The sequence below is a fragment of the Danio rerio genome, chromosome 10 (genome assembly GCF_049306965.1).
Source record: "Danio rerio strain Tuebingen ecotype United States chromosome 10, GRCz12tu, whole genome shotgun sequence".
Taxonomy (NCBI): Eukaryota; Metazoa; Chordata; class Actinopteri; order Cypriniformes; family Danionidae; genus Danio; species Danio rerio.
Genome location: NC_133185.1, coordinates 48875918 through 48900471, shown reverse-complemented (window position 1 = coordinate 48900471; position 24554 = coordinate 48875918). Strand labels below are relative to the sequence as shown.

General features: G+C 35.2%; 1 protein-coding gene across 14 annotated transcripts in view; it reads left to right on the top strand.

The window, feature by feature from the left end:
* Positions 1–24554, top strand: part of mef2ca (myocyte enhancer factor 2ca) — a 128712-nt gene that overhangs the window by 36479 nt on the left and 67679 nt on the right. The gene's annotated exons all lie outside the window — the stretch shown is intronic.

The following is a 24554-nucleotide window of genomic DNA, read 5'->3' as shown; positions in this document are numbered from 1 at the left end:
CATTCTGCTGTGGCGACCTCTGAAATAGAGACTAAGCCAAAGCAAAATGAATGAATGATAAATCTAAAAAAACATAATGTCTATAGGGATAGTTCACGCAAAAATTTAAATTCTGTCGTTATTTATCCACCATTTACTTGTTTTAAAACCTATATGAGTTTCTTTCTTCTGTTGAACACAAAAGAAGATATTTTGAAGAATGCTAAAAACCTGTAACATTGATTCCGTTTGTTTTTCCTACTGTGGAAGTCGATGGTTACTGATTTTAATATTTTCTTCAGTGTTCAACAGAAGAAAGAAACTCATAACGGTTTGAAATCACATGATGGGGAGTAAATAGTGAGTACATTTTTAATTTTCGAGTGCACTGTCCCTTTAAGAATATTATAAAAATGTTTTTAGGCAAAAATATTTATTTTTTAATTATTTATTTATAAATTTTAGTTTTTTGGGGGGGAAATTTCAGTGTCAATTGCTTAAAGTCAGAGCAGGGATCAAGTCATAGTTTTTTAATTCGCAAGTCTTAAATCTGAAGTCTTGACTCTTTGCATTCCAGTCTCCAGTCAAGTCCTGAGTCTTCTTTCAGGGTGTCCGCGGGGTCTTAAAAAGTATTAAAAGTATATTCATTCATTTTCTTGTTGGCTTAGTCCCTTTATTAATCCGGGGTCGCCACAGCGGAATGAACCGCCAATTTATCCAGCACGTTTTTACGCAGTGGATGCCCTCCCAGCGACCTTCTTGCTGTGAGGTGACAGCATTACCCACTGCGCCACTGCGTCGCCCAGTATTAAAAGTTGATAAATCAATTATGAGAAAATCAAGGCTCTTAAAAGGTATTAAAAAGTCTTAATTGCTTCTTTACGCGGTATTAAATGTTGTTCAAGTGTTGTCCAAAGTGTCTGACTCCAAAAAAAGAATAAAAATATTCATTATTTTTCTCCTAATATTAACAGCGGCGTGCTCGATCCACGAGATTTGCTCATGCCAGTGCGCATCTAGCTCCTCTGTCCAGTCGATGTCATGTAATTTGCGACAGACACAGAAAGGTGATGCGACGCTCTCCGCGTGTAGCGAACCCATCAAGCGAAACAGACGGCAAAATGGGAAAATTTACCTGAAAACAACCACATAATTTATTCCTTCAAGCTTTGTTTCTTTCAAGCTTATCTGAGTTCTGTTGCATGGTTGTGCTCCATCGATTTATTTTACTACAACTGTTTATTAACAACTGTTTATCAAGTTAAAGGTTTGATTAGAACTTGAAGTGGCCATGAGTCTTAAAATATTCTGAGAAGCTCTTTAAAAAGTCTTAAAAAGGTATTGAAATTCCTGCATATACCGTCTTTAATCAAGTTATAAGAATATTATTTATTATAGGTCAATAAATCCACACCTCTGCTAAAAGTCAGATTTTCATATATGACATTAAATAACATTTATGTGTATTTTAAAATATATTTTCCAATGTTTCTAAACACTTTTGTAAACGCATTTGTACAATATTTTAAAACATTTTCTTGTCACAAAGTTGATTACTATTTTGTGCCGTTTAATATTTGCTATACACTGAAAAAAAATATTCAAAGATGATTCCTTGGATTTGCTTAATTTTTTACATTAACAATTTATTTGTGTTGAATTTAAACAAACAAATTAAGTTGAACAATATTCAGTTTAATTCATTTGTTTAAATTTAACACAAATAAATAGTTTGAAACAGTTCTGCATGCAACACTTTTGTCAGTGTAGTAGCATATTTTATTATTATTTTTAATAACGTCGTTGTTCAGATGTCTCAAAACTGATATTTAAAAACAAATTTAAAAGTACAATATAATATAATTTTTCAAGACATTTGGTCTTTAAACTTGTAAATAGTCTCGTGCTATATGTATATTGTATATAATTTATCTCTTATGCTTCTATATATATTTTATATGTATACATGTGCATATTTTACAATATTTTTAATAGCGTTTTTCAGATTTCAGAGGCTAATTCTGATGCATTTACAGAAATGTTTTATAAATCTATTAATGTTCCTGTAAACTAAACAAATAGAATAAATAGTATGATATAAAAATAGTATAATACAGACATGGTGGCTCAGTAGTTAGCACTATTGCCTCACAGCACGAAGGTCGCTGGATTGAGTCCCGGCAGGGTCAGTTTTTGTGTGGAGTTTGCATGTTCTCCTGGTGTTGGCGTGGGTTTCCTCCGGGAGCTCCGGTTTCCCCCACAGTCCAAACACATGCGCTATAGGGGAATTAATGAGCTAAATTGCCCGTAGTGTATGAGTGTGTGAATGTGAGAGTGGTTTCCTGGTACGGGGTTGCAGTTGAAAGGGCATCCACTGTGTAAAACATGCTGGAATAGTTGGCGGTTCATTCCGCTGTGGCGAACCCTGATGAATAAAGGGACTAAGCTAAAGGAAAACAGGTGAATGAATGAATGCTCCTTTGAAATGTATTCAATCTATCTTATTATATGATATATTCATAGTTATGAACAGAACCAGTGCATTTTCATCATTCTTTTCCACAAATGTGAAACTTGAGCAGATCTCCTGGTCTTTGGCTTTACTGGTTTTGCTCTCAAAGCACTTTTTACTTGATTTTGCCTCAAAAAAACAGCCCAGATTTCCCCCATCATGCCATCTATCTTTGTCAGCGGTGTAAAATGCTCAATTCACTGCGTTTCATCCTGGCGTGAGGAGCTTTTTTGCACAGAGGACTCTTTGTAGAGCGGGCCGTATATAGCGTTAATCAGCGGACACCCCCTCTCGCTGCACGCGTGCGTCTGGGTTATTTTTAGCAGATCATGTGTTCGTAGTTTAGTGTGAGGGTAAAGTATTTAAAATCTGACTTGTGGGTTTCGAGGTAACAGATACTGCGTCCACTCAGACGCCACTGGAGTTTTATTAACCCAAAACTGGGTCAAAAGTGGACAAACACAACCCAACAGTTTGACAAAAAAGTCATTTAAATTTAATGTATAAAATTCTCTTTGTGTTCACGTTTAACCCAGTGATGGATTAAAACAACACTTCAGTCTGTTCATATTAGTTATATATTTATATTAATTTACTGTTTTAATAACCCAAGACTGGATCAAATGTGGACAAGCACAACCCAGCAGTTTGGCTAAAAAAGTCATTTAAATTTAATGTGTTAAATTAACTCTATTGGGTTTGTTCATTCTTGACTCAACATTGGGTTAAAACAACACTTCAGTCTGTTCATATTAGTTAAATATTTATATTAATTTACACAGTTTTATTTACCCAAGACTGGCTTAAATGTGGATGAACCCAACCCAAAAAGTTTGGCAAAAAAGTCATTTAAATTTAATGTAAAAAATGAACTCTATTTGGTTTGTTCATATTTGACCCAATATTGGGTTAAAACAACACTTCAGTCTGTTCATATTAGTTAAATAGTCACATCAATTTACTTTGTCCACATTTGACCCAGACTTGGTTTAATAAAATAAACACAACCCAACAGTTTGGCTAAAAACAGTCAATTAAATTTAATGCATAAAATTAACTCTATATTGGGTTTTTCCATGTCTGACCCAACATTGGGTTAAAACACTTCAGTCTGTTCATATTAGTTAAATATTCATATTATTTTACTCGGTTTTGTTAACCCAGCAATGGGTCAAATTTGGACAAACACAACCTAGGAGTTTGGCAAAAAAATATTTAAAATTAATGCATAAAATTAACTTTTGTGTTTTTGTTTGACTTGACCCAACATTGGGTTAAAACAACACTTCCGTCTGTTGGTTAAATAGTTGTAGAAAACCACTGTATTGGGTCATTTGTTTAAATCGCTATAGTTGTTGTGTTACCATAGCAACTATAGAATCACCACAACAGATTTATTAACGTGCTTGACTATAGTATGCTTCAGAAACACTGTAGTATTTACTGTAAATGACTAGAATGCTTTCATGTGGGGTCAATAGCCTGTTCTGGACTTGGTTGTTGTGGCATCTGTAATTCGACAGGTTTCCAAACAGCGTCTTTTCAGCAAGAATCCCAAGCCAGGTGTCTGTTACAGGACAACTGGGCATTCTTGACCTCCTGAGGTCTTCAGCCTGTAAACTTGATGGTTTCATTTCTGCATGCTGATTGGTTCATACAGTGTTTCACACATGCGAAAATACATTATGTTATGTGAAACACCTGTTTACCAGCTATACAGCTCTCATGGAGAACTAGCATGAACCTTGGTTTAAATGTCAAGGATTAGATATTGTAGTAGAAGATTGAAAGTTATTAAATTGTCTCTCTTGAATAAAGGAAGGAAATGCGGAAGTAAATGGTCAAACTTTGAAGTTTTGTTTTGACCAAAAGTAGCATTTTTTTTTGCTACTGCATTGATTAATTGTTTACCTTCAGAATAACAATGTGAGCTAGCAAAGTAAACATTGTAAATTCTGTTTTCACGCCAACTTATTAGTACCTAAGGGGTTAATAATGCACCTTAAAGATACACATTAATACCCTTAAGGGTTAATATTGCACCTTAAAGACACTTATTAGTACCTACAGGGTCAATATTGCACCTTAAAGACACATATTAGTACCTAAAGGGTCAATATTGGTACTTTAAAGATACATATTAGTACCTGAAGGGTTAATATTGTACCTCAAACATACATATTAGTACCTAAAGGATTGATCTTGGTAACTTAAAGACACAAATTAGTATCTAAATGTTAATATTGTACCTTAAAGATACATATTAATACCTAAGGTTGGGTTAATGCTAATGCTTTACAGGTCAGAGTCACGGTGGCAGGCCAGATTGACCATCAGGCAACCGAGAAATGTCCTGGTTCTCCCTATGGCCACTCTGCCCTTGACCTGAAGGGTTAATATTGTACCTCAAAGATACATATTAGTACCTAAAGGGTCAATATTGCACCTTAAAGACACATATTTCTAACTAAAGGGTTAAAATTGTACCTCAAAGATACATATTAGTACCTAAAGAACTGATATTGGTACCTTAAAGATGCATATTAGTACCTAAAGAGTCAATATTATACCTCAAAGACACATATTAGTACCTAAAGGGTTAATATTGGTATTTTAAAGGTACATATTAGTACCTGAAGGGTTAATATTGTACCTCAAAGACACATTTTAGTACCCAAAGGGTTAATATTGTAACTTAAAGACACATTTTAGTACCCAAAGGGTTAATATTGTAACTTAAAGACACATTTTAGTACCCAAAGGGTTAATATTGTAACTCAAAGACACATATTAGTACCCAAAGGGTTAATATTGTACCTCAAAGACACATTTTAGTACCCAAAGGGTTAATATTGTAACTTAAAGACACATATTAGTACCCAAAGGGTTAATATTGTAACTTGAAGACACATTTTAGTACCCAAGGGGTTAATATTGTAACTTAAAGACACATATTAGTACCCAAAGGGTTAATATTGTAACTTGAAGACACATTTTAGTACCCAAGGGGTTAATATTGTAACTTAAAGACACATATTAGTACCCAAGGGGTTAATATTGTAACTTAAAGACACATATTAGTACCCAAAGGGTTAATATTGTAACTTGAAGACACATTTTAGTACCCAAGGGGTTAATATTGTAACTTAAAGACACATATTAGTACCCAAGGGGTTAATATTGTAACTTAAAGACACATATTAGTACCCAAGGGGTTAATATTGTAACTTAAAGACACATATTAGTACCCAAAGGGTTAATATTGTAACTTAAAGACACATATTAGTACCCAAAGGGTTAATATTGTAACTTAAAGACACATATTAGTACCCAAAGGGTTAATATTGTAACTTAAAGACACATATTAGTACCCAAAGGGTTAATATTGTAACTTAAAGACACATATTAGTACCCAAAGGGTTAATATTGTAACTTAAAGACACATATTAGTACCCAAAGGGTTAATATTGTAACTTAAAGACACATATTAGTACCCAAAGGGTTAATATTGTAACTTAAAGACACATATTAGTACCCAAGGGGTTAATATTGTAACTTAAAGACACATAAACTTCAAAAACTAATGCAAAGCAACGTACTGTGATGTATAGAGGAATGAAAATATGGAATGAATTGCCGTCAGACATTACATGCTTTGTAACAAGTAAAAGGAGGTTTAAAAAATCATTTAAAAAATATTTTATGGAACAATATTAAGTGGATTGTTGATTTGGATGTTATGTAGGAATTTTGTATTTTAATGTTTTTATTAGTCTTTGTTGTTGTGTATTAATGTAATTTTGTGTTATGTTCGATGGACCCCAGGAAGAATAGCCACTACCTTGGTAGTGGCTAATGGGGATCCTGATAAATAAATAAAAATAAATAAATATTAGTACCCAAAGGGTTAATATTGTACCTCAAAAACACATATTAGTACCCAAAGGGTTAATATTGGTACCTTCAAGATGCATATTAATACCTAAAGGGTTGATATTGGTATCATAAAGATGCATATTAGATATTTTACTTGTACCTTTTTAAGTGCCCTGACTAGTGCACATGGGAGCTGATTGACACGCAGCCTTGATTTTTGTTGACTGTGACTTTTGTCTCCATTTTCATATTCTACATTGTAGTTGAACGCCGTCTTCCTAAATGGTTACTTTGTTAGTATGGTTACCAATGATTGGCACCTGTGTCTGGTTTAGTTCCCTGCCTATTTGCCTTGGTATTCATAGCCTTTGTTTGTTCAGTTGTCTTCGATTAGTGTGTCTGTGTGTTATTGAATACCTCCTAAATATAATATCTGACATTTTGGGTGTTTATTAAAGACTGTTTGGAAAGCAAATGAGTTGTGCCTGTTGGATTAAAGTCCGTGTGAATCTGAAGTTGCTAATACTTTTACAGTAGAATTATTTAAAGCCCAGTGTTCATCATCTTTAGTGTCTTTCAATAAGTTTTAATTCCCATTTGTGGATGAACTTTCTCGTTAAGTCGCTTTAGGCTGTGCTATATGGTGAACATCTCATGCCATATTGCCTAAATATAGCACTGATTGTAGCCCAAAACCTCAAATTTTCTCCATCCTCAAAATTACAGAGGCGCGACCCATGTACGCTTGTCGCAGACTTGCATGTTTGTGGCCTTTTTCAGGCCTGACCATGTTGCTCGCATCGTGTAAGTTTGTTCTTTGATTATGTGTCAGACTTTTTCCGACAATTCCCACAATGAGGTTTGCTTTCAAAATGAGCGTCTAGAGAAGACGAGCGTCTCTGCTTTGCGTTTGAAGGCACTATATTTTAAATGAAGGCTTAGAAAGACTGGCAGTGTTGTAGTTATACGTTTTAAAGGGATAGTTCACCCTAAAATTTACATTTACTCAACATTAACTTGTTCCAAACTCTGTGTAAAAAAGACCCAATGAAGATATGCTGAAAAATGCGAGGGAAGAACAGCCATTGACTTCCATTTTGTGTTTTTTTCTTCTTAAACATTCTTCAGAATATCTTCTTTTGTGTTCAACATAAGGAAGAAGTTTTTATTTTTGTGTGAACTGCCTCTTTAAAATTTTTGAAAGTGTATGAACGTCATGAAATATAGGCCCACTATTACTAGATGTATGTTTATTTTTCTTTCTACGTTTAAAAAGAAACTAAATAAGAATTATTAGGTTAATAATACACATTCGAGGTTGTGTTTTTGGCTGTTACTCTAAAGGTGTGCATTATTTTCTAATAATTCAATGGCTCGGAGTCGATTATTCTAGTTATACTCTGCTCTCCACAGCTAAAACCCCTGTTTGTATGTTGTATTTGAGACATTTGTCATGTTTTTGTCCTATAAATGCTCCTGTGTGTAGCACTCTTTCTTGAACATCTCATTTCGATGTGATTTTTGACTGTTCTAGCTGTGAAATAACTCAAATCATTCAGCCCTAATATATGGGGCTTTAATGCATTCAAAATCTGCCGGAACTACTTTAACTGTGCGTTTATCTGAAAATAAATAACAGCGCACTTTAAAATGAACCTTCGTCAGCCAATCAGAATCAGGCATTCAACAGAACTATAACCAGATCTGACGGAAACATGCTTAGCTTAGCATAGATCATTGAATCAGATTAGACCATTAGCCTCTAGTTTTGAAATGACTGTAATCATTCAGCGTAGTGATATGGAGCGATAATCTCCTCAAAACCTGCCAGAACTACTTTAACTGTGCGTTTATCTGGCAATAAATAACGGCACACCTTAGAATAAACCGTAATCAGCCAATAAGAATCAAGCATTCAACAGAAATATAGCCAGGTCTGCAGGGATCTCTTTTATTTTAGATTAGCATAGATCATTGAATCAGATTAAACCATTTGCATCTAGCTGCCAAATAACTGAAATTGGTAAGTGTAGTGATATGGGGCTGTAATGCCCGCAAAACCTGTCGGAACTACTTTAGCTGTGCGTTTATATGACAATAAATAACAGCACAACTTAGAATGCTCATCAGCCAATCAGAATCGAGCATTCAACAGAAATATAACCAGATCTGAAGGGATCTCTTTTAGCTTAGCATAGATCATTGAATCAGATTGGACCATTAGCATCTAGCTCTCAAATAACTGAAATCCTTCAGTGTAGTGATACGGAGCTGTGATGGACTCAAAACCTGCCAGAACTACTTTAGCTGTGCGTTTATCTGACAGTAAATAACGGCACACCTTAGAATGCTCATCAACCAATCAGAATCAAGTATTCAACAGTAATATAATCAGGTCTGAAGGGATCACTTTTAGCTTAGCTTAGCATAGATCATTGAATCAGATTAGACCATTAGCACTTAGCTCTCAAATAACTGAAATGATTTAGCGTAGTGATACGGAGCTGTGATGCACTCAAAACCTACCGGAACTACTTAAGCTGTGCATTTATCAGAAAATAATAACAGCACACCTTAGAATGCTCATCAACCAATAAGAATCAAGCATTCAACAGAAATATAACCAGTTCTGAAGGGATCACCTTTAGCTTAGCTTAGCATAGATCATTGAATCAGATTAGACCATTAGCATTTAGCTATCAAATAACTGAAATGATTTAGCGTAGTGATTCGGAGCTGTGATGCACTCAAAACCTACCGGAACTACTTTAGCTATGCATTTATCATAACGGCACACCTTCGAATGCTCATCAGCCAATCAGAATCAAGCATTCAACAGACATATAACCAGGTCTGACAGTTATTTTAGCTTAGCTTAGCATAGATCATTAAATCAGATTAGACCATTAGCCTCTAGTTGTGAAATAGCTGAAATAATTCAGCGTAGTGATATGGAGCTGTAATACACTCAAAACCTGCCGGAACTAATTTATCGTTGCGTTTATCTGGCAATAAATAACGGCACACCTTAGAATGGACCTTCATCAGCCAATCAGAGTCAAGCATCCAACAGAAATATAACTATACTAAGTCTGACAGGAACACTTTTATCTTAGCTTAGCTTAGCATAGATCACTGAATCAGATTAGACCATTAGCATCTGTAAAATAACTGAAATCATTCAGCGTAGTGATGATCATAGAGCTGTAATGTGCTCAAAACCTGCTGGAACTACTTTAGTTGTGGATTCTCTGACAATATATAACGGCACACTTTAGAATGAACCAATCAGAATCAAGCATACAGCAGACCTGTCATATAATATGAAATGAAGCAGTCATAATAAGCCGTCAAGATCAGCCCCTGCGTTTGTGTGTTGTTTGGGGTAGAAAGTTGATTGTATTTTTAGTGCTGCAGTGTGTTTTGGAGAGGAAGTGTGTGAGGGGGAGTGTGAGGGGGATGAAAACCTGCCGTCATCCTGGTTTTGGTTTACAATAATCCTGAGTTTCCACGTCACATCCTCCCCGTGAGAGAGTTCCCATGCTGCTGTAAACACCCACACCCAGATCAGCTCCAGCTCCTATTATACTCAGATAAACACATCTAGCCAAGCACAACTCCTTAAAATCTTCACAATATAAAGTCTTCTCGTAATCTCGAATCAGCAGTATCTCTACTTTGATTTGTGTTTACTGGTGTGGGGGGCGGATCAACTGAAATGAGATTCACCAATGGGAAACAATAACCACTTATTGAGTTTTCCAAACCTTTATGAGTTTCTTTCCTCTGTTAAACACAAAAGAAGAGATTTTGAAGAATGCTGGTAACCTGTAACCATTGACTTTCGTTGTAGAAAAAGCAAATATTATGGAAGTCAATGGTTACAGGTTTCTAGCATTCTTCAAAACATCTTCTTTTGTGTTTAACAGATGAGAGAAACTCGTAAAGGTTTGAAACAGATATATAATGAGTTTGATTTTTGGGTGAATTATCCCTTTAAATAGATATTTCAACTCACACACCACTGAGGTCTTTCATTGTTGAACACTAATGAGGTTATACTGAATATATTTTGTCTTTATAGCATGCTTTCAAAGTGATAGTTCACCCAAAAATAACATTTACTCACTGTTAATGCATCCTCAAGTGGTTTCAAACCTTTATGAGTTTCTTTCCCCTGTTGAACACAAAAGAGGAGATTTTGAAGAATGGCGAAAACCTGTAACCATTGACTTTCATTAAAAGCAAATACTATGGAAGTTAATGGTTACAGGTTTCCAGCATTCTTCAAAACATCTTTGTTTTTGTTTAACAGATGAAAGAAACTCAAAAAGGTTTGAAACAAATAAATAATGAGTTTGATTTTTGGGTGAACTATCCCTTTAAATAGACATTTCAACTCGCACACCACTGAGTTTCTTTCACTGTTGAACACTAATGAGGTTATACTGAATATATACAGCTTTTAAAGGCATCGTTTACCCAAAAATGAATATTTACTCACTGTTAATGCATCCTCACATGCTTTAAAACCTTTGTGAGTTTCTTTCCCCTGTTGAACACAAAAGAAAAGATTTTTAAAAATGCTGAAAACCTGTAACCATTGACTTTCGTTAAAAACAAATACTATGGAAGTCAATGGTTACAGGTTTCCAGCATTCTTCAAATTATCTTCTTTTGTGTTCAACAGATGAAATAAACTCAAAAAGGTTTGAAACAAATAAATGAGTTAATTTTTGAGTGAACTATCCCTTGAAATGGACATTTTAACCCAAGAAATGCTAATTCTGTCATAAGTTACTCGCAGATCAATGGATTTCTTTCATTGTTGAACATGAGGTTATACTGAATATATTTTGCCTTTATAACATGCTTTTAAAGTGATAGTTCACCCAAAAATGAATATTTACTCACTATTAATCCATCCTCAAGTGCTTTCAAACCCTTGTGAGTTTCTTTCCCCTGTTGAACACAAAAGAAGAGATTTTGAGGAATGCTGAAAACCTGTAACCATTGACTTTCATTAAAAACAAATACTATGGAAGTCAATGGTTACAGGTTTCCAGCATTCTTCAAACATCTTTTGTGTTTAACAGATGAAAGAAACTAATAAAGGTTTTTAAACAAGCAAATAGTGAGTAAATGATGACAGAATTTCCATTTTTGCGTGAACTAAAGGAACATTTCACCTAAAAAAAAAAGCTAATTCTGTCACCGTTTAGCTAGATTGTAAGTACAAAATGAGGAAATGTAATTATTTGAGTGAACTGTCCCTTTCAATTTTGAATATCTCCATTTGTTTATTTATTTATTTTAGTATTTAGCATTTATTCATTCATTTTCCTTCGGCTTTGTCTCTGATTTTTCAAGGGTCGCCACAGCAGAATAAAGCACAAACTATTCTAGCTTATGTTTTGCACAGCGGATGCCCTTCCACAGGCAGCCCAGTACTGGGAAACACCCATCTCACATTCACACACACACACACACACACACTCATACACTACGGCCAACCAAGCTTTAGCTCACCCAATTCCCCTATAGCGCATGTGTGTGTACTGTGGGGGAAACCGGAGCACCCAGAGGAAACCCACACCAACACGGGGAGAACATGCAAACTCCACACAGAAATGCCAACTGACCCTGCCGGGACTCAAACCAGAGACTTTCTTGCTGTAAGGCAACAGTGCTAACCACTGAGCCACCATGTCGCCACTTAATTATAATGCTAGAAAATGTCAGTGTTCTTCATGCAGCTCTCTGTCAGCATCTCAGTCCATTAGCAAATCCTCCTTTATTAGAGAGCAGCATCTGATACTTGAGGTTAAGGATTTGAACAAACCACAGAATTAAATATTAAACCTCAGGGCGTAATTCAGAGGATCAGAGGCACAAGTGGCCGCCCGCTTTCTTCAGGTCATTTACCTGCTGCGTGAGAGCAAAGTCCTGGAGGTTCTGCCAGAAAAATCAGCACTGATGTCGAAGCCAACCAGCTGGAGGACCTGACAAAGACACTTCATTCTTTTCCCAGACATGAACCACTAGCTGTGTTTCCATCTGAAGATGCGGATTGGACTTGTGTGCGAACTGTAATATGGCATAAAACATTAGTGAACGATGCAGCGTTTCCATCCAATGAGAAACAAAGAACATCATCTCTTCCTGATAAACTGGAGCAAATACTCCTAAAATGTGTTTAATACTTTATATAAAAGGCTTGTTTAATGACGACAGCTTAAAGACGCCTCTCATATGGAGAATTGCTCAGGTGTGAGTTTCTCACAGACTTCAACAGAGAGTCCAAATCTTGATGCTTCTGTGAGTCTCGACTATCAAATCTGAGCTTTATTCTCTATTTTCTATTGCATTCGGGTCATGTGATTGGCTAGGCCATTCCACAGCTTGATTTTCTTTCTCTGAAAGCATCCGAGAGTCTCCTTGGCTGTGTTTTGGATCATTGTCTTGCTGAAATGTCCACCCTGAATTCATCTTCATCCTCCTGCTGATGTAGATGTTGGACTGAAGCAGCTGATATTCATTTACACTGAGGAAGGGCAGAGGCTTGCTGAAGAACTACTGAGAGATTTCAGCTGCTGACTGGGCTTTCACTGCCGAACGACACCTTCCTTTCTTCATGTGTTCAATATTTATTCCCTGTGTCATTTCATTTTATTACACAGAGCTTCATTTGTAAACTAGTTTTGTTTTCTTTGCATATATTGATTTCTTTGGTTATTATAAACATTTCAGGGAACATTTCAGGTCAACGGCACCTTTAGTTTTATGTGAAAAATGGTGACGTGTTCAATACTTATTTTCTCCACTATATGCACATCTTGGCATTTACATACACATTTTTTATATGCGAAAAGCAAAAGTTTGAAAAATATAAAAATAGGTGTATAAAGAAGGTGGATGGAAACATAACTAAAGACAGCTGGGCTTGCATTTGCAAGTAACATACAGGGCCCTATCATACACCCGGTGCAGTGTGGCGCAAGGCGTGGCGCAGTAGTCTTTTGGTAGTTTAAGCTTGGCGTAAGAGTGGTTTTGAGGCGTTGCGCTACACTGTTTAAATAGCAAATGCATTAGCGCTCATATGTGCGCCCATAGGTGTTCTGCTCTAAAAATGAAGGCGTTCTGAGGCGGACCGCTGGCACGTCGCTATTTTGAGAAACTATAATAGATTTTTCATTAGACCAAAACTAACCCGGTCTAAACTCCAGCGCAGAGTTGCACCTTGCTTACACACTGCTTAATATGCACAAGAGAGCAATAGACAAATATCTTTACATATGAAAAAATGTAAATATTAAGGATATATATAGGATATAATAAGAATAGATATAGAATATAAATATAAAGGATTAAATTATTACAAAACATATTATTTTCTAGCCTACATAAATATGAAAAATCACTGCTTTTATGTCTTCTTCATCTCGGGAGGCTTTTTCAGTTCATAACAATTTGCTTTTGTATAATGTCATTATTATTAGCAGTATTATTTATTATATCCATATTTATATTTGTTTTATTAAAAACAAGCTTAGATTTGTCCACCTGTCAGGTTTTAGACCATATGGGGCACAGCATGTGTTTTAGGAAATAACTCAGGTTTTTGAGCACATTTTGTTATTATTATTAATTTATTCGTTTGCTGGAAATTAGAACTGAATTTAGAAATAGTTTTGAAACGAATATTTGCGCTTAACAAACAAAATTATTTATTTATAGACTAATTGATGTCTGTAAAGGTTTCCCTATCCAAGAGCGAAAGTGAAAGTGATCCATTATCTCTCATTCTCACGCAGTAGATGCTCTGTTTAACAGTTTTCTGTTAAAACACTGTTAACTGTTTGCAATGCTCATTTTTTTCACTTAGACTTACTTTGCGTCCTGTAAATAGCGAATGCGCTCTTGGCGTGACGCAGCTGGCTCTTAAAGGGAATGGGAGATGAGACTCTAATTGGTTTATTCTCAAAACACACCTATAACTCATTAAGAAAATAAACTCAAACCTTTTAGACCATGCGCAGAGGCGCAAGGCAGATTTCCCGTCCTTAAATTAGCAAAAACGCGTCCTGACACGCCCTGAAAGCATTTGCGCCCTGCGTTTTGCGCTTTGCGCATGGACCGTCAAAATAGAGCCCATAGTGTGTTTAGGCATAAAACCAAAATTTTGGTAGTGCTGAAATTTTAAAAACATTAATTATTACAAATAAATAATTAAAAAAATCTTTATTTTCTTTAATTATTACAAATAAATAATTTAAAAAAAATCTTTATTTTCTTTCTTTTGATGGCGAAAAATTGGAAAAAGTGACTTTTATGAACGTGTGATAGTTTGCATTGCTCTATTGTCTGAGTTAGTGTATATGTAACGGGGAAAAAAAAGAAACCATAAATTTAAGTGTGACTGTTGTCAAAATACTTATTTTTGGTTAAAAATATTTGTTCTAATTAAATCAAAATCCTATGTTCATTGTTAAGCTGTATAACACATTATGGAGAAAGATAGACGCCTACAGGTGATAAAGGGGGTATACAGGGTGGAGTCAGCCAGCCATTTTCTCAGTTGAAAGTGATATGAACCCTAATAAGTGAATGTGCTCAGCTAAACTGCTTTCACGTGATCATTACTAAAAAAACAGAACATTCGAACTAAGAGGGGTTACATATATTACGCAACAAACACCGTTTCAAGAGTTCACACTTAGCTGATGATTGTTTATAAGGCTTGTTTGGCGTGCTGTCCCTGAGCTCATAAGATCCTCGAGCCCGGGGCTTCCTACCGTTTGCAAGGCGAGTGGGGAGTTTGAGCTCAGGTAGATCTGGAAAACTACCCTGCTGTAGTAGCTAATGAACAGATCGCTTTTTACATTTACATTTTACTCATTTAGCCGACGCTTTTATCCAAAGCGACTTACAAATTAGGACAAGGAAGCAATTTACACAACTATAAGAGCAACAATGGATAAGTGCTGTAGGCGAGTTTCAGGTGTGTAAAGTGTAAGAAGGAAAACATTAGTAATTTATTTATTTATTTTTTTGCAGTTAGTGGAGGAGTCAGAGAGGGAGTTGCAGATTAGGAAGGAAAGTGGAGACTAAATAGTTGAGTTTTTAGTGGTTTCTTGAAGACAGCGAGTGACTCTGCCGTTCTGATGCAGTTAGGGAGTTCATTCCACCAACTGGGCGGATTGATCGCAAACGTTCGGGAAAGTGATTTCTTCCCTCTTTGGGATGGAACCACGAGGCGACGTTCATTCACAGAACGCAAGTTTCTGGAGGGCACATACATCTGCAGAAGTGAAAGCAGATAAGAAGCAGCAAAGCCAGAAGTCGCTTTGTAAGCAAACATCAGAGCTTTGAATTTGATGCGAGCAGCAACTGGCAGCCAGTGCAAACGGATGAGCAGCGGAGTGACATGTGCTCTTTTAGGTTCATTGAAGACCACTCGTGCTGCTAAGCAGCTGAAGAGGCTTCATAGAGTTAGCTGGAAGCCCGGCTAGTTATTGCTATAGATATTGTTTCTTATACATTATATTATTATTTCAAACTACTTAAAATGCCAATAAAGTCAAATTGTTAAACTGTAGAGTTGAACTTATAACATCAAAATTGGACAGAGCACAGATCAACATCCCATAAAGCAATACACCACCGAAAATACACCAAAAAAACCTGCATCATGACATACTGGACTTATTATTTAACAGATATTTTCTACTATGTGCATGGAACTTGAGCAAACATTGAGTCACACTAATAAAATAGCACATGTCAGATCTGTTTATAATTAGCTTGTGATGCTAAAAAAAAATGTTAAAAGTGTGATTTTGGTTTGATTTTCGCATATTTAAATGAGCACCTATGGCGTATCATGGTTTTACCATCATTAGCTAAGAGCATTTAAATTAATGTATTAGAAAAGAGAAGTGATATCTTAGCATGCGGCTATGAATGGCCGCAGAGTTTCAGTTGGCAGCGGGTATCGGTTAGCGGTGAAGCGCAAATGTGACGCACACACACACACACACACACACACTGAAAACACAGCTGTGTGACACACATCTCGACAGCAAAAGGAAGCCATGCAAATGATCATCCAACTATGAAAAAAGCCTGCGAGCTTGTGGAGGATTTTGTCAGATTATTAACCAAAGTGTTGCTGATAGACAGAATTATTCGCACCTCTGTTTATTTATATCCTTAATTTTTGTTTAATGGAAAAAAAGATTTTTATTCAACACATTAGATATAATAGTTTTAATAACTCATCTCTAATAACTGTTTTCTTTTCTCTTTGCCATGATGACAGTAAATAATATTAGCCTAGATCTTCTTTAAGACACTAGTGTTCAGCTTAAAGTGACATATAAAGGCTTAACTAGGGTAATTATGGTAAAGTTAGGGTAATTAGGCAAGTCATTGTATAACAGTGGTTTGTTCTAGAGACAATCCAAAACTAATATTGCTGAAGGGGCGAATAATATTGACCTTAAAATGCCTTTAAAACAATTAAAAACTGCTTTTATTCTAGCCAAAATAAAATAAATAAGACTTTCTCCAGAAGAAGAAATACTGTAGGAAATACTGTGGAAAAATCCTTAATCTGTTCAACATCATTTGGGTATTTTTTTCTATTTGGTAAATGATTATTTAGCTTACCCCGTTGGCAGACTATTTAGCTTGTTTTAATAAAAAAAAACGTAACTATTTAGCTTGCTTAATTTTGGCATATTATTTCCTAAAACAAGACTATATGGTTTGCTTCTTGATTTTATAATCTGTAGATATTTAAACTAGAAACAAGGCAAAAACTCTGAGTAAGACGAGCGTTTTCAATTGTTTTTGCAGTGTGGGTTTATGAGGAAGTGCAGCAGAGCGGGTTTCAGTGGAAATATCTTTAATTAGTTAATGTTTATTTTAAGAAACTCAGTAATATATGCAAATCATATCAGCAAATACGCTCAATTTAAGATATATTTAGTTTTCAATGACATTCTACTGTAAGCAAAAATAATTAATATTTTTTCTGTTATTGTTATATCTCCATACTCCATATACACCACATATAGCTGAAGTCAGAATTATTCGCCACCCTTTGATTTTATTTCTCTTTTTTAAATATTTCCCAAATTATGTTTAACAGAGCGAGGAAATGTTCACAGTATGTCTGATAATATTTTTTTCTTCTGGAGAAAGTCTTATTTGTTTTTTTTATTTCGGCTAGAATGAAAGCAGTTTTTACTTTTTTAAACACTATTTTAAGGACAAAATTATTAGCCCCTTTAAGCTATATATTTTTTTCGATAGTCTACAGAACAAACCACTGTTATACAATAACTTGCCTAATTACCCTAACCTGCCTAGTTACCCTAATTACCCTAGTTAAGCCTGTAAATGTCTCTTTAAGCTGTATAGAAGTGTCTTGAAGAATATCTAGGCTAATATTATTTACTGTCATCATGACAAAGATAAAATAAATCAGTTATTAGAGATGAGTTATTAAAATTATTATGTTTAGAAATGTGCTGAAAACATCTTCTTTCCGTTAAACAGAAATTGGGAAAAAAATAAACAGGGGGCGAATAATTTAAGGGGGCTGATAATTCTGATTTCAACTGTATATTTGTTTAATTAATGTCATGTCGTGCACCAAACATTTTTATTCCATTTAATATTCTCATTATGTGCACCAAATATTACAATTTAATTAATAACCGGCAGCTAGCTCTCTGCAACTTTCACATGGTCGCCCACTAAAGCTAAGCAGGGCGGCGCCCGGTCAGTACCTGGATGAGACCACATGGGAAAGCTAGGTTGCTGCCGGAAGTGGTGTTGGTGAGGCCAGCAGGGGGCGCCCAACCTGCAGTCTGTTTGTCCTAACGCCCCAGTATAGTGAAGGGGACTCTATACTGCTCAGTGAGCGCCGTCTTTCAGATGAGACGTTAAACCGAGGTCCTGACTCTCTGTGGAATAAACCCAGCTCCCAACCCAACTTTGAGAATAGATTACGACGATATATTTTTTTTTTTGCTCGATAAGAGTCTCGCGTTAACGCTGATAACGGTCCACCACTAAATTAAATGTTTTTCTATACCATAAAACAGGAGTTCCCAAACTTTTCAGCACGCGACCCCTAAAATGACAATGCCAGTGACTCGTGACCCCCAATATTCTCTGAGGTGGTGGTTATAAATACAGAAAGCTTGTATGCAATGATGCACACACACACCAATAGACCCAAGTCTATTCTTTGTTTTTTGTTTTTTATGTATGTCAGTGCTGTAAATGGGCTAGAAAGTTTAACTTGGTGTTATAAAATCTGCTGCATCTGACAGTATTGCTGTGCCTTTAGTATAATGTAATTACCCGAGAAGTCGCAATCCAATAGAACTAGTAACTATAAGCTACTATAGTAACTATATAGTTTATAGTAACTATAAACGACTATTTTTTTCTCTTTAGTAGGTTATTGATAAAATACAGTAAGTCTTAAGGTTTAATAAAAATTCATTGATTTTTGAATATCACCAGGCGACCCCCCTTTATTGTCCCGCGACCCCTCGGGGGGTCCCGACCCCCACTTTGAGAACCTCTGCCATAAAACACAACATATTGTCTTATTGAAAGCTGAATAGTATAATCTCTTGTAAGTGTGTGACTGTTTCAGTGGAAATATCTTGAATTAGTTAATGTTTTATTTTAAGAAACACTGTAATATAGGCAAATTACATTACTAAAGGAGTTATTCGCCCTTCTGTGAAGTTCTATTTAATTTTAAAAATTTCCTAAGTGATGTTGAACAGATTCAGGAATTTTTCCAGCCTGATCTCACAAGGAAACGTAAGTATTTTACGTTTTGTCAGTTTAGTGGCTGATTCGTGCGAGTTCAGTCGTGCGAAAATATACGATTTTTAAAAAGGAGGCGTGGCACCTAACCCCACCCCTAACCCCAACCGTCATTGGAAGTTGAGCAAATCGTACTAAATTGTACGAATTAGACCGTACAAATTCATATGAATTAGCCACGAAATCAAAAAGTTACGAATTGGCGTGAGATATTTTTCACAGAATGTCTGATGATATTTTTTCTTCTGGAGAAAGTCTTATTTGTTTTATTTTGGCTAGAATAAAAGCAGTTTTTAATTGTTTTGAAGGCATTTTAAGGTCAATATTATTCGCCCCCTTCAGCAATATTAGTTTTGGATTGTCTCCAGAATAAACCACTGTTATACAATGACTTGCCTAATTACCCTAACTTTACCCTAATTACCCTAGTGAAGCCTTTATATGCCCCTTTAAGCTGAATACTAAGCTGCGTCCCAAATCGCATACTTATGCACTATTCTACGCCATTTTGTAGTATAAACAGTGTAAGTAGTGTGTTCACACTGAAAACACTAAAAATAATAAGTGCACTTTAATTACCCGGATGATGCACTCATTCAGCCGCTAAAACGAAGTGTGTAATGATGGACACTTCACACACTCAACCACCGCAGGTTTGCTTACGTAGCGGAAGGGGGCGGAGCTATCGGACGCACATGTTGAATAACTTTATTTAATTTGGATGGTGAAAGCAAAATTCTTTTACGAGAGTGATTATAGCGCCTCCCGATAGTGATTGCGGCAACACTCACGGCAGGTATTATTTGATAATTCGGCCGTTTACTTCAATGATTTGGCAACCGTCAAATGTCATCAGGCAAACGGTTTGAATTTCCGCTTAGTAAAAAAATATTAGTGTGCCATTTGGGACGACACTACACACATATACTACCCTCTTGAGTGTGTAAGTGCATAAGTACATAGTGCATGAGTGCATAGTGTATAGTGTGCCATTTGGGACGCAGCTCAAGTGTCTTGAAGAAGATCTAGTGTAATATTATTTACTGTCATCATGGCAAAGAGAAAAGAAATCAGTTATTAAAACTATTATGATTAGAAATGCGTTGAAGAAAATCTTCTCTCCGCATAATCTCTACTAATCGTGCGTCAGTAGCCTGTCCTTTTAGCGTGTCCTGCCTGCGGCTGCATGTTCGGGATGATCTGGGAAATACAGCGGGGCGTCTGGGAGCTGCTCTGGTTCTGTGGTACGACTAACCCCTCATTCAGAAGCACAGACGCTTCTCCTCTTTGTCCTTGGGAAGTTTCGTGGGTGTGTAGAGAGCGACTCGTCCTTATTCCGGCTCTGATTGAGACGGTCTCCTGACGGCCACTGCTCTCGCTCACTCGCTCCCTTGATAGTCAGCACAGAGATGGAGGTGATACAAGTGCTCTTCAACGTGTGTTTGAAGGCCACTGGACTTATGCATGCACCGTCTATCAGTGTTACTAATAAGTAGGGTGAACAAGAAGGTTGCTGGTTTGAGCCTCAGCTGGGTCAGTTGGCATTTCTGTGTGGAGTTTGCATGTTCTCCATGTGGGGAGTTTCCTCCGGGTGCTCTGGTTTCCCCCACAGTCCAAAGACATGCGGTACAGCTGAATTGGGTAGGCTAAATTGTCCGTAGTGTATGAGTTTGAATGAGTGTCTGGATGTTTCCCAGAGATGGGTTGCAGCTGGAAGGGCGTCCGCTGCATAAAACGCGTGTTGGATTAGTTAGCGGTTCATCCCGCTGTGGCAACCCTGGATTAATAAAGGGATTAAGCCGAAAAGAAAATGAATGAATGAACTAATAAGTCAGGCCAGACAGAATGGCTCAGTGGTTTGCACCTTACAGCAAGAAGGTCGCTGGTTTGAGTCACAGATGGGTCAGTTGGCATTTCAATGTGGAGTTTGCATGTTCTCCCCGTGTTATGTGTTTGTCCGTCAGATCTGCTGCTGTTGTTTTAATGAGGAGCGTCTGAGTGTCCTCTGAGGATCTGCTCTGACGTGATCCGACATGTTTTTCTGCCGCCTGGCACGTCTTCAGCGCTTCTCATGCCCTGAAAGATGGTGATAATGAAGTTGTCCAGGCTCCAATCTCTACTGTGTGAGCTGATGTTAGCCAAGGCTGTCTCTGAACGCTGGTTGGAGAGTTTTTTTTTACACTGAGGAAGGGCAGAGGCTTGCTGAAGAACTGCTGAGAGATTTCAGCTGCTGTCTGGACTTACACTGCCAAACTACACCTGCCTTTCTTCATGTGTTTCATATTTATTCATTGCGTCATTTTGTTTTATTAAAAAGAACTTCATTTATAAGCTAATTATTATTATTTTTTGCATATATGTATTTCTTTGGTTGTTACCAACATCTGAGGAAAACTGCAAGTCATCAGCACCTTTAGAAATAGGTTTTCTGAGAAAAATGGTGGCGTGTTCAGTACTTATTTTCCCTGCTGTATATATTTAATTGTGTATTTTTTATAGCTTTTATTCCATTTATTACATTCCATTAGTAGTCAATGTTAATATTTTCATTGTTATTTTTCAACTAATTACATTATTATCCAAAATAATTATTGTAAACTTTCGGAAGCATTTCTTGTTTAGTTTGTTTTATGTTTGATTTTATTTTAAACATTCATTAAAGCATTAACATTTACTAGTATAAGCTTATCTAGCTGATTGTTGTCAATGCTCTGATATTTATTTATTTATGTATTTATTTATGTATTTTATTTATTTATTTATCTATTTATTTATTTGTTTGTTTATTAATTTATTTATTTATGTATATTTATATTTATTTATTTATTTATTTATTTATTTATTTATTTATTTATTTATTTATTTATTTATGTATATTTATTAATTTATCTATATTTATTTATTTATTTATTTATGTATATTTATTAATTTATTTATATTTATTTATTTATTTATTTATTTATTTATTTATTTATTTATGTATATAAATAAATGAAATAAATAAATAAATACATAAATAAACAAATATATATATTTGTATAATATATATATATCAGCAAATAAATATATATATATATGTTTATTTATGTATTTATTTATTTATTTCATTTATTTCATTTATTTATGTGTCTAAACGAAGTGCTATCGATGCATATTTTGATATATTAACAGTATGAAAAATCCACATAGAACATGATCTTAATATATGATTGATTATTAGGTATGAAAGAATAATCTGTGATTTTAATCAGGACAATGTGTTTTTGATTATTGTCAGAAATATACTGCTTACTGCTGTAATTGTATTTCTTCACACTTATGTTTGTGCATGTAAGGCCTACTTAGTATATTTTTCTGAACTTAAAAATCCAGACCTAATGCATCATTTTCTACTAATTCAGCAGCCATGAGCAACACTTTCCCTCTCAGCTTGTGTTTTTGACCACAGTACGGCTCACTAGGAGGTCTCAGTGGCTCTCTCTGGAAGTTGTCGAGGGTCTAGTGTCCCCTCATGAGCCCGTCTCAAATCTCGCTGTTATCTGGGCGCTGGTTTATTTCGCTGGCAGCATACCGCTCTACACAGGACGGCAGATATCTGTCCGTGGGATTAACAGAGTGTCTTAATGTTGTGTTTATTGCTCTCTGGAGATCCTGATCCTAGATTGTTGCTCTTTCTCTCACCGTCTTTATCTGTTCGGCACATGGGGAAAAACACACACACACTCACACATGACCACATCTGACCTCCAAGACGTTTTGCCTCAGCTTGTCCAGTTCCTGTGAGAGCATGTTTATAATTTCACTGATTTACCTGGCAATTCCCTGACTGAAAAATTCAGGCTTTGGTTCAATGCATGTGTTAAGTAGAATTTATTTAATTTTATTTAATTTTATTTTGTGCCATTTTATTTTATTGCATTTTATTTTATTGAATTTTATTTTATTTATTGCGGTTTTAGTTTTTTATTGCATTTTATTATTTTTATTTTATTTTAATTTATGTTATTGCATTTTATTGCAGTTTATTTTTTGCTGTATATTTTATTGCATTTTATTTTGTTGCAATTAATTTTATAGATTTTTTCATTTTATTGCATTTTTATTTAATTGCATTTTATTGAATTTTATTTTATTTACTGCGATTTTTAGTTTGCATTTTATTATTTTTATTTTATTGCATTTTATTTTCATTGCAATTTTATTTTATTGCATTTTATTTTATTGCAGTTCATTTTTTTGCTTTTTAGTTTAATGCATTTAATTTTGTTGCCATTTATTTTATAGATTTTTTTTCCCGAATATTTATTTATTGTGTTTCTGCATTTTGCAGTTTATTTTATCGCATTTTATTTATTGCATTTTGATTTATTGCATTTTATTTTATTGTATTCATTTATTTATTTCATTTATTCCATTCCCTTAGAAAAAAATACTGTAAAAAAAATATGTTATTCACAATATTTGCATCATTGTCCAAATAAATTATTGGCATTTTTGGAAGCAGTTACTGTTTATTTTGTGTTATGTGTAATTTTTTATTTCAAGTTGTCATCAAAAAAACATCAGCATTAGCTAATATTATCTTTTGTTTTATTGTAAACAGTATTTTATATAAGCCATCGTAGTTATTTTCTTTTTTTAAGTGAATACAATTTTTGAAATTAGCATTTAAATGATATTTGAAGCAGTATTTTAATTTGAATTTGTTAAAAAATATATAAACGATACTCAATATAGGTGTTTTTAATTAATTATTAATATTGTTTTAACATGTAATTTAATAGCAAGTACTTTTATTACTTTATATAATAAAAATATTTACAATTTAATCGTGTTATTTAAAGATTCCCTTTTTTTAATATACTTTTATTTACATATTTATTATCTGGATTGATTCTGTGCTCACAAACGGCATAAACGGCTTTCATCAGCGCAGACACAAGATGTCCTGCATTAACTTGTGATTTAAGGCTCATCCTGACATACACACATACACACATCCAGCCTGATCAGCTAGTTGGAGAAGCGTGAGCTGGACATCACCGTCGACTAGTGGCTAAAGGAGCTTTATATGGATTACACGTCTGAAAAAGCTTAAAGTTACATAAGATCTTGCTGAAAGTTGAGCTCAATGCCTTAAACTAAGATCTCCAGGACTCTTTGTATGCAAACCCATATAAGAATAATGTTTTATTAGATGCTAAATGCATATTTTACACAGGATTTGATCTAAATGACTGGAATCCCATTACAGTAACTACATCATTTGTTGTTATTCCTCTTCCAAGAAACTCTTATTTTTGGCCGCTGTTAACCAGAACGCTCTGTT